Source organism: Felis catus, chromosome D1 (assembly GCF_018350175.1).
Source record: "Felis catus isolate Fca126 chromosome D1, F.catus_Fca126_mat1.0, whole genome shotgun sequence".
In the NCBI taxonomy this organism is placed as follows: Eukaryota; Metazoa; Chordata; class Mammalia; order Carnivora; family Felidae; genus Felis; species Felis catus.
This window is the reverse complement of record NC_058377.1, coordinates 79,229,667-79,238,425: the sequence shown is the minus strand read 5'-3', so window position 1 is coordinate 79,238,425 and position 8,759 is coordinate 79,229,667. Positions and strand designations below refer to the sequence as shown.

The following is an 8,759-nucleotide window of genomic DNA, read 5'->3' as shown; positions in this document are numbered from 1 at the left end:
GGGCATGGATGCAAACAGCATGTAATAGAAAACCTGTACCATCTGACCCGGAGAAGGGAAGGAAAGGAGGAGTCAGTTCAAGGAGACCAAAAGAAGAACAGAGCTGTCCAGCCGTTTGCCTAGAGCTTGTTCTCAATCTACTGAAGACTGATGGGGAAATACAACATGCTTTTCTCACTTTAACACAAACTTAAAACATTTTCAACGGCTGTGATTTCAATGTTAGCAAATTCAATTCTAAAAAAGAAGCTTCAGTAGAATTGTCTGCTTTTGTTTCCCCCACTTCCCTTATATTTAGTAAGTGGTACAGAAGAAGAATACTGTGAATAGTTACTTAGCATTTTTAAGTCCTTCACCTCATATATGTGGGTGACTAGTAGGGCTGTCATTATTACATTATTGATTATGACTATCATTAATAGAAATTGTTTAAAATGATAAAAGTTAAGCTATTATTTCCAAGTTTTCTTTTAAAATTGCAAAGTGGATATTTAATATTTATTTAAGTGATTACTAACAATCTCTCAAGTATATCATGGAAAGATAAAATATTAATATGGCTATTAGAATCCAAAATAAAATTATCTTGATAAATAGTATCTGATGACAATAAAAATAATACTTTGAGGTGTTACATATTTGCATCACATTTCATAATGCTATATATTTTCATATTGATTATCTCACCTAAGACTCAAAGAAAAAGAGTGATATAGTCCTTCCTGCCATTCTGTGTGTGAAGAAACAGAATTTCAGGATAAGTGATATATCCCAGGTAACACACTATTAAGTGTCAACACAGAGACTGAAGTCCTTATTCACTCCTGGTATCCCAATACTTCTTTATATCAACAATATAACCTGACTCATATATGGATTTTTAAAAAAAAATTCATATTTTAAGATTATAGTACAGCAAAATCTTGGTTTGTGAGCATAATTCATTCCAGAAACATGCTTGTAATCCAAAGCACTTGTATATCAAAGTGAACCTCCCCACAAGAAATAATGGAAATTGAGATGATTTGTTCCATAACCCCCAAATTTTCATATAAAAATGATTATAGAACTGTAATATAATACAAAATAATAAAGAAAATACAAAATATAAAGAAAAAAAAACAAATTAGCCTTCACTTGCCTTTGAAAACCTTTGTGGCTGGTGTGAGGGAGACAAGAGAGGGGAGGGTTATTATGCAGGGCAACATTCACTATTGCTAACAGAATCATTGCTATCTACTGGTTCAATGGAATCTTTTTCTTTTGGAATCTGTCCAGTGACACTTGCTTTTGCCTCCTTTTGAGTATTTCACAGAAATGTGACATTGCATTGTCATTAAACAGATTCATCGCTTGCACCACTACAGTCTTATTTGGGTGGTGCTTTTCTCTAAAATTTTGCACTGTCTCCCACATTTTACACATCTCCCTAATCTCATTTGAAGTGAGGGATTCCTCTGCCTTTTTCTCCTCCTCCTCTTCAGACCACATGCAAATGTAGACTTCTTATAAAGCCTTGCAATTTCAGTCATGCGCATACCTACTTCATACTTCTCCACAATTTCCTTCTTTTTAAAATTTTTTAAGGTTATTTATTTTAGAGAGAGAGAGAGAGAAAGAGCAAGCATGAGCCAGGGAGGGGCAGAGAGAGAGACACAGAATCTGAAGCAGGCTCCAGGCTCCGAGCTCTCAGGGGCTTGAACTCACAAGCTGTGAGATCATGACCTGAGCTGAAGACAGATGCTCAACCAACTGAGCCACCCAGGCACCCTTTGGTAATTTCCTTCTTAACTTCCATCCTAACCATCTCCTTCTTACTGCCTTTCTTTTCAACCTTTTCTGCATGGGGGCCATTGTATACGTTTGCATGGATGTTGACTGCAGTGCAGTATTACTAAACTCTTGTCATATACTGTATTCAATGTACCTGGCAATAAGGTAGCAGAGGAAAGGGTCTGTATCTGCAGGCAGCCTGACCTAGAATGAAGCAAACATTCCTAAGCTTACTCTTGTATGGAAAACAAAGGACTGTCCATAGGTGCTTTGAAGTGACAAAAAATACACCAGTGCCAGTTGTGGGCACCTTCCAAGTCACTGATTCTGCCAGACCGTGGCCTGAGATTGAGCATCCGAGCATGGGAGATGATCACCCACAATCCCGCACAGAGAGAGAGAGACAGAGAGAGAGAGAGAGAAGAACCATTGGCTTAATTCTTTTTTTTTTTTTTTTTAACATGGAAGCTTCATGAATTTGTGTGTCATCCTTGCACAGGGGCTAACTTCTGTATTGTTCCAGTTTTAGTACATTGCTGCTGAAAGTGAGCACTGGCGCAGTTATGATCATGTGACATTTGGCAACACCTGCTACTCTTATTGCAAGACATTGTTTATCAACTTGAAATTTATTAGAAATGTTTGCTCTTCTTGCAGAACGCTTATGCAATAAGTTACAACCCAAGGTTTTACTGTATTTTCATTTTAGTTTTCCTTTGAACAATTTTCCTTTTATTTTTCTTTTGTGATTTATCTTTCTTTAAACCAATAAAGATGCAGGAATTCAGATTAAATATGATAAATTTCCAGAAACATACAACTTAATCAAGACTCATATGTAAATATAAAATCTGAACAGACTGATAAGGAGTAAGGGGATTGAATTAATTATCAAATACTTCCCAACAAAGAAAGCCAAAAAACAAATGGTTTCACTGGTGATTTTTTGCAAACATTTAAAAACTAATTTTTTTCTAACTCTTACAATAAAAGTTGAAGAGCAGAGCATTCCAGACTCATTTTTAAAGGCTAGTCTTACTTTTATATTACAGCCAGATGAGGATACCACAAGAAAAGAAAACTACAGGTCAATATCTTTGATGAAAAATCTCAACAAAATATTTGCAACCCAATTAAGCAACACAGTAAAATCATCATACACCATGAACAAATGGAATTTATCCCTGTGATACGGGATAGTACAGCATATACAGATCAATAAATGTGATATACCACGGGAATAAAATGAAGGATAAAGCCATGTGATATTTCAATAAATTCAGAAAAATAGATTTTTACAAAATTCAACATTCTTTCATGGTAACAATTCTCAACAATATTTTGTGCTTCTGTGGTATCTATCAGTTGTAATGTCCCCTTTCATTTCTGATTTTATTTCAGTGCAGCTACAGCAGTTCTAAGAGGGAAATTTATAGCTATATATGCCAACATTAAGAAAAATGAGGGGCGCCTGGGTGGCTCAGTCTATTGAGTGTCCAACTTCGGCTCATGTAATGATTTCATTGTTCTTGCATTCAAGCCCTACTTCAGGCTCTGCACTGACAGCTCAGAGACTGGAGCCTGCTTCACATTCTGTGTCTCCGTCTCTCTCTCTCTCTCTCTCTCTCTCTGCCCCTCCCCTACTTGTGCTCTCTCTCTCTCTCTCTCTCTCCCTCTCTCTCTCCCTCTCTCAAAAATGAATAAACATTAAAAAAGAAAGAAAGAACAATGAAAGTTCTCAAGTAAAGAACCTAACTTCATACCTCAAGACAATAGAAAATAGAACAAAACTAAGCCCCAAATTATCACTAAAAAGGATATGACAAGGATCAGAGCAGAAATAAATAAAACAGAACAGAAGAAAACTCAATGGAAAAGATCAATGAATCTATGAGCTGGTTAAAAAAAATAAATAACAAGCCTTTGGCTAAGGAAAAAGGCTTTGGCCTATTAACAGTATCATGAAATTTTTTTTTAATTTTTTTAATATTTATTTATTTTTGAGAGACAGAGATGACAGAGCACTAGTGGGGGAGGGGCAGAGAGAGAGGGAGTCACAGAATCCAAGACAGTCTCCAGGCTCTGAGTTATCAGCACAGAACCTGACGCAGGGTTCAAACTCAGCAACCATGAGATCATGACCTGAGCCAAAGTTGGATGCTTAACTGACTGAGCCACCCAGGCATCCTGATAATATTTAATTTTAATGACTTTTCATTCCCTTTCTCTTTTCTATTTCCTTACTGCATATATAACATAAATCATAACAGAAAATTTAGTGTTGCACTCTCATAAGAAGGTTACCAAACCTGGAAAAACTTATCATACTTATTAAAAAGATGTAAGACAGAAGTCTGAAAGAAACCAAGATGCTCAAACACATATCCATATAAGAAAAAAACTAATGAGGAAAAGCATATTTCTGTCCTATTTTGTCTGGAACTGCTTCTTTTCATTCGGGTCTTGGGCATGTCATTTTCATGGCTAACTTATACACAATATTATTAATCAATTGCTTAGGGAGACCTTGAATGTTCAAGGTGAGATCTGTTTGAAGCTTAATGATTGTATGATAGATCTAGGGATCTTCTTCTTCAGATATTTTAAGGAAATAAATGGAGAATATTTTGATAGATCTTTCAGAAATTTTAAGTGATTTGACAATTTTCAGTTCTCCCAGGTAATGTCTAGTTGATTACATAGAGCCATGGTGAATATATAGAGACATATTTTCACTAAAATGACCTTTTTGGATTTTTTTAATTGGACACACACAACATTTTCAGTTAGAGTCTAGCTGACAAGAACTGTTTTAGGTTTGTTCAGTAGTTCACAATTTGAAACTCATTCATAGATGTTTTTAGACATGTTTCCATGTTTCTCATATAGATATATAAAATAAAACAAAACAAAACAAAACCTGAGGAGACATATCTTGGCCATAAATTTAAGCCAAATCAATAGTTTTCTCCTTTGTGATTTAATATATAAATAATTATGCTAAGTTTTGTTTTTCCTAGAGATATTTTTCACAGTTGAGGTTGATTATGCATCTGTAGGGATTCTTGTCCTACTTTGTTACCAGATGTTCAACCAAGGCATAGTCTAGCCTAGCAAGTAAATGCAGCCCATTTCTAGATTCTCAATGTGTTGCAATGCACCTCTCATTAGAAGGTCAAAAGCATTATAGTCAAGATGCTTATGTTATTGTGAAATGACTGAAAATATTTTTTATGTGTTTATTATTTATTGAGCAATTATAATGGTTCATTTTATGTGTCAACTTGACTATTCCAAGAGATGCCCTGAGAGCTAAACATTTTTTTTTTTTTTTTTGTGGGTGTGTCTGTCAGGGTGTTTCCAGAAGAGATTAGCATTAGAATTGGTTGACTGAGTAAAACCAATGGCTCTCTCTGTTGTGGTTGAGCATCACTGAATCTATCTAGGGCCTGAATAAAACAAAAAGGCAGAGGAAAGTGGAGTTTGCTCTCTAACTGACTGTTAGAACTAGGACATCAATCTCCTTAAGCGCTCAGTACTCATGGTTCTCAGGCCTTCAGACGTGGACTAGGATCTACACCATCAGCTTTCTGGGTCTCACACCTCCTAGCTATACCACTGGCTTTCTTGAATTGTCCAGCTTGCAGATGGAAGATCATGAGACTAGCACAATGCTAGATACAACATGGCAAAAGTCGGCCAGATACTTTTCCTGCCTTCATGGAATTTATAGTCCAGTAGAGAAAAGGACATCATATGAATACTCAAAAAAGGAAGTACAATTACAAAATTAGATAATTTCAGTGATAGAAAAATTCAAGAATTTAGATAAGATTGAGGAAGGATAAGAGAGATGTAACGGGGAAGACATGTTTGTCTAAGTGATGTCTAAGCTGAAGCATAAAGGAAGCACTTGTATTAATCAAGTAAAAAGTGACGTGTAGATTATTTCATCTAAAGAGACAGGTACCTGCAAAGACCTAGAGGTTGAAGAGGCCTGTACTTGTTGGAGAAACTAGAAGGCCAGTATGGACTGATGTGTCCTGAGTGAAGCAGAAAGCACTGCAAGATGAGGATGGTGAATAGGCACATCCTTGTGCAACCTAGGAAGGAATTTTCTTTCAAGTTGACCATAACCAGCTAACATGGATGATTTTCAGGCAGGCAATGCATGTTCTCACTGCCAGTTTTGAGTAGACTAAGAGGGAATCCATTAGTATCAGCTGGCAGGCAATGTTCCGGGAAAGATAAGATGGGTGCAGGAACTGGAATAGTAATGTGGAAATGAAGATATGGATGTAGATTTGAGACATTTTGGTGACCCATATTATGATGTGCTGCTTGTGGAGAGGGGACGAGGAGAAGAGATGCATTAAGGGTGACTCCTGGATTTTTTGATATGGGCAGCCAGGTAGATACGGGGTAATTTATTGAAAAGAGAAATAAGAGGAGGACCACACACACTAATCGTATCCAACTTTAACATACCTCTCACAAAGACAGACGAGGTATTTAAGAACTTACACAGATCAAACCCTAAAATGTGATGATACAGGATGTACCTTCGAAATAAAATTGGGCTAGGCATAAAAACTGAGTACATGTTAGACCACACACTAAAAGCCAATGAATTGCCAGGGTAAGAGTAATAAAAACACCATTCTCTGCACCTTAAGCATAATACTAAAAATTCATAACAAAATGTAAAAGTTCCCTACTGTTTAAAATTAAATTTAAAATAAAAGCCTGCTATTAACTATTGAGCCAAATAATCTATATAAAATTAAATTTCAAAATTTCTTGAGATAGTGATAAGGGAAACAAAATACATCAGATTCATGGTATAAAGCTAGAACATTGTCAGAGGAAAATTTATAGCATTTAAATACCTATGTTAATGGATATGAAAGTAAATGAGGTGAATTCCAAAACCTCATTTTCAAAAAAGAATGTTTATTTATTTATTTTGAGAGAGAGAGAGAGAGAGAGAGAGAGAGAGAGAGAGGTAAGGGCATATAGAGGGAGAGAGAGAATCCTAAGCAGTATCCATGTTCTTAACACAGAGACTGACATGGGGCTTCTTCTCACAAACTGTGACATCAAGACCTGAGCGGAAATCAAGAGTTGATGCTTAACTGACTGAGCCACCCAGGCACTCCCAAAATCTCGTTAAAGGAACAGAAAAGTTAAACTAAAAGAAATGACATAATAAATAGAAAATCAGAAGTATATCAAATAAATTGATAAATGTTAAATATTAATGAACACAACCCAGCAACAAATTAATTATACATCATGACCAAGTATATTTAATTCCAGAGCACAAGCCTATTGAGATATAAATATACCAATTAATAAATTCTTTCATATTAATAGACCCAAAAGAAAAAAAATATATATGATCATCTCTATATATTCAGAAAAGATGTTAGCAAAATTAAACACTCATCGGATAATCAGTAAAATGGGAGTTTATGGGTAATTATTTAACAAGAAAACTGCATATACCTCTGCCAAAAATGCAGCATCTTACCTAAATGAGCAATTAAGAATTTCTCACTGAATTCAAGGAGAATACCCACGATTTCCACAATATTTTAAACATTGTGTTGGAAGAATTTACCAACACAGGAATAGATAATCAGAGGTGTAATAATATGAAAGGAAGAACATTTTTTTTTGTTAAATCTCCTTTCATAACTGTAGATGATAGTAAAATTGGTATACAAAATCAATAGCCTATATACATGTGTACATATATTAATCTGTACATATATCAGAAGATATAATGGAAGAGAAGGCTCAGTTTAAAATAGAAATAAAAATAAAATACATATAAATAGCTTAACAAGAAATACTAAAAACATAAATTGAAAAGTTATATAAAACATTCCTGAAGTACTCAGAAAAAGAATTCATCAAATGAGAAGACTTATTAACATCCATAAACAAACAAAAAAAAATTACAAAGATGTCAGTTTTCACTGTTATATTGTATTATATTATATTTGTTATATTATATTATATTTGAATCAGTCCCAGTAAGGTAACATCTCCACCCCCAGGATATTATGCTGAAGTGGCTTGTTTGCATGATTTTCTCTCTGCTATTCCATAAACTAATTGAGTGGAGTAAATTAGTCTTTTCACCTTTCATGACTATCACAGGATCAGTGACACAGTAAGCACTTAAATATCCATTTAATGAATAATTAAAGAAAAGTAACACTGGATTATACTGTATTTATTATTTTCTGTGATTTGATAGTTCAACAAAAGCCAGCTTGAATAGCATGTATACTTAACTTTGAAAATTGTCATAACTTTGTACCATGTCTTCTTTTTAAAAAAATAATAAAAATTTTGAATAGAAGGGAAAAAAAGTTGCAAAAGGCTTACTAATAATATATAAATTTCTTTCTCCCTCTGTTTCTCTCCCCTGCTTGCATGCCCTCTCTCACTATAATAGATAATAATAAGTAATAATAAGAAAAATAGTGATTAGCAGAGAAAAAAAGTTGCAAAATTCTTACTAGTAAGAGATAGAGAAAGCATTTAATGAGCTCTGCAAACAGTGCTAGTGTGCAAATTACAGAGCAGTTACATGTTCTGTTTGATTTTATGCCTCTAAGCCATATATTTATTCAACATATATTAACCAACTGCCCTTTCCCGGGATCTAGAGCTAGAAAGATAAAAACAGTCCATTATCTGAAGAAATAATCTTTTTCTCCCTGATAAATGTGGTCGTATTTCTACATATGCGTAGAATATGTATATATATATGTGTAGATATACACATACACACAAAAATATACATATAAAAATATTCTATGTTGAGACCTCTTTTAAAGGAAAACTATATAAACAATAATGGTATTATAAATAATTTACATAATGACAGTAGAAGACTACAGAGTCCATCTCAGTGTATTAGAGTCAAAATGAAATTTAGCCCCTGGGTCTCTGTATGGCGTAAATCTACA

At 34.5% G+C, this 8,759-nt stretch overlaps 1 pseudogene; it reads right to left on the bottom strand.

Moving 5' to 3' along the window:
* Positions 1-2,227: 2,227 nt before the first annotated feature.
* LOC111556817 lies at positions 2,228-2,325 on the bottom strand (annotated as a pseudogene).
* Between the last annotated feature and the right edge of the window lie 6,434 nt (positions 2,326-8,759).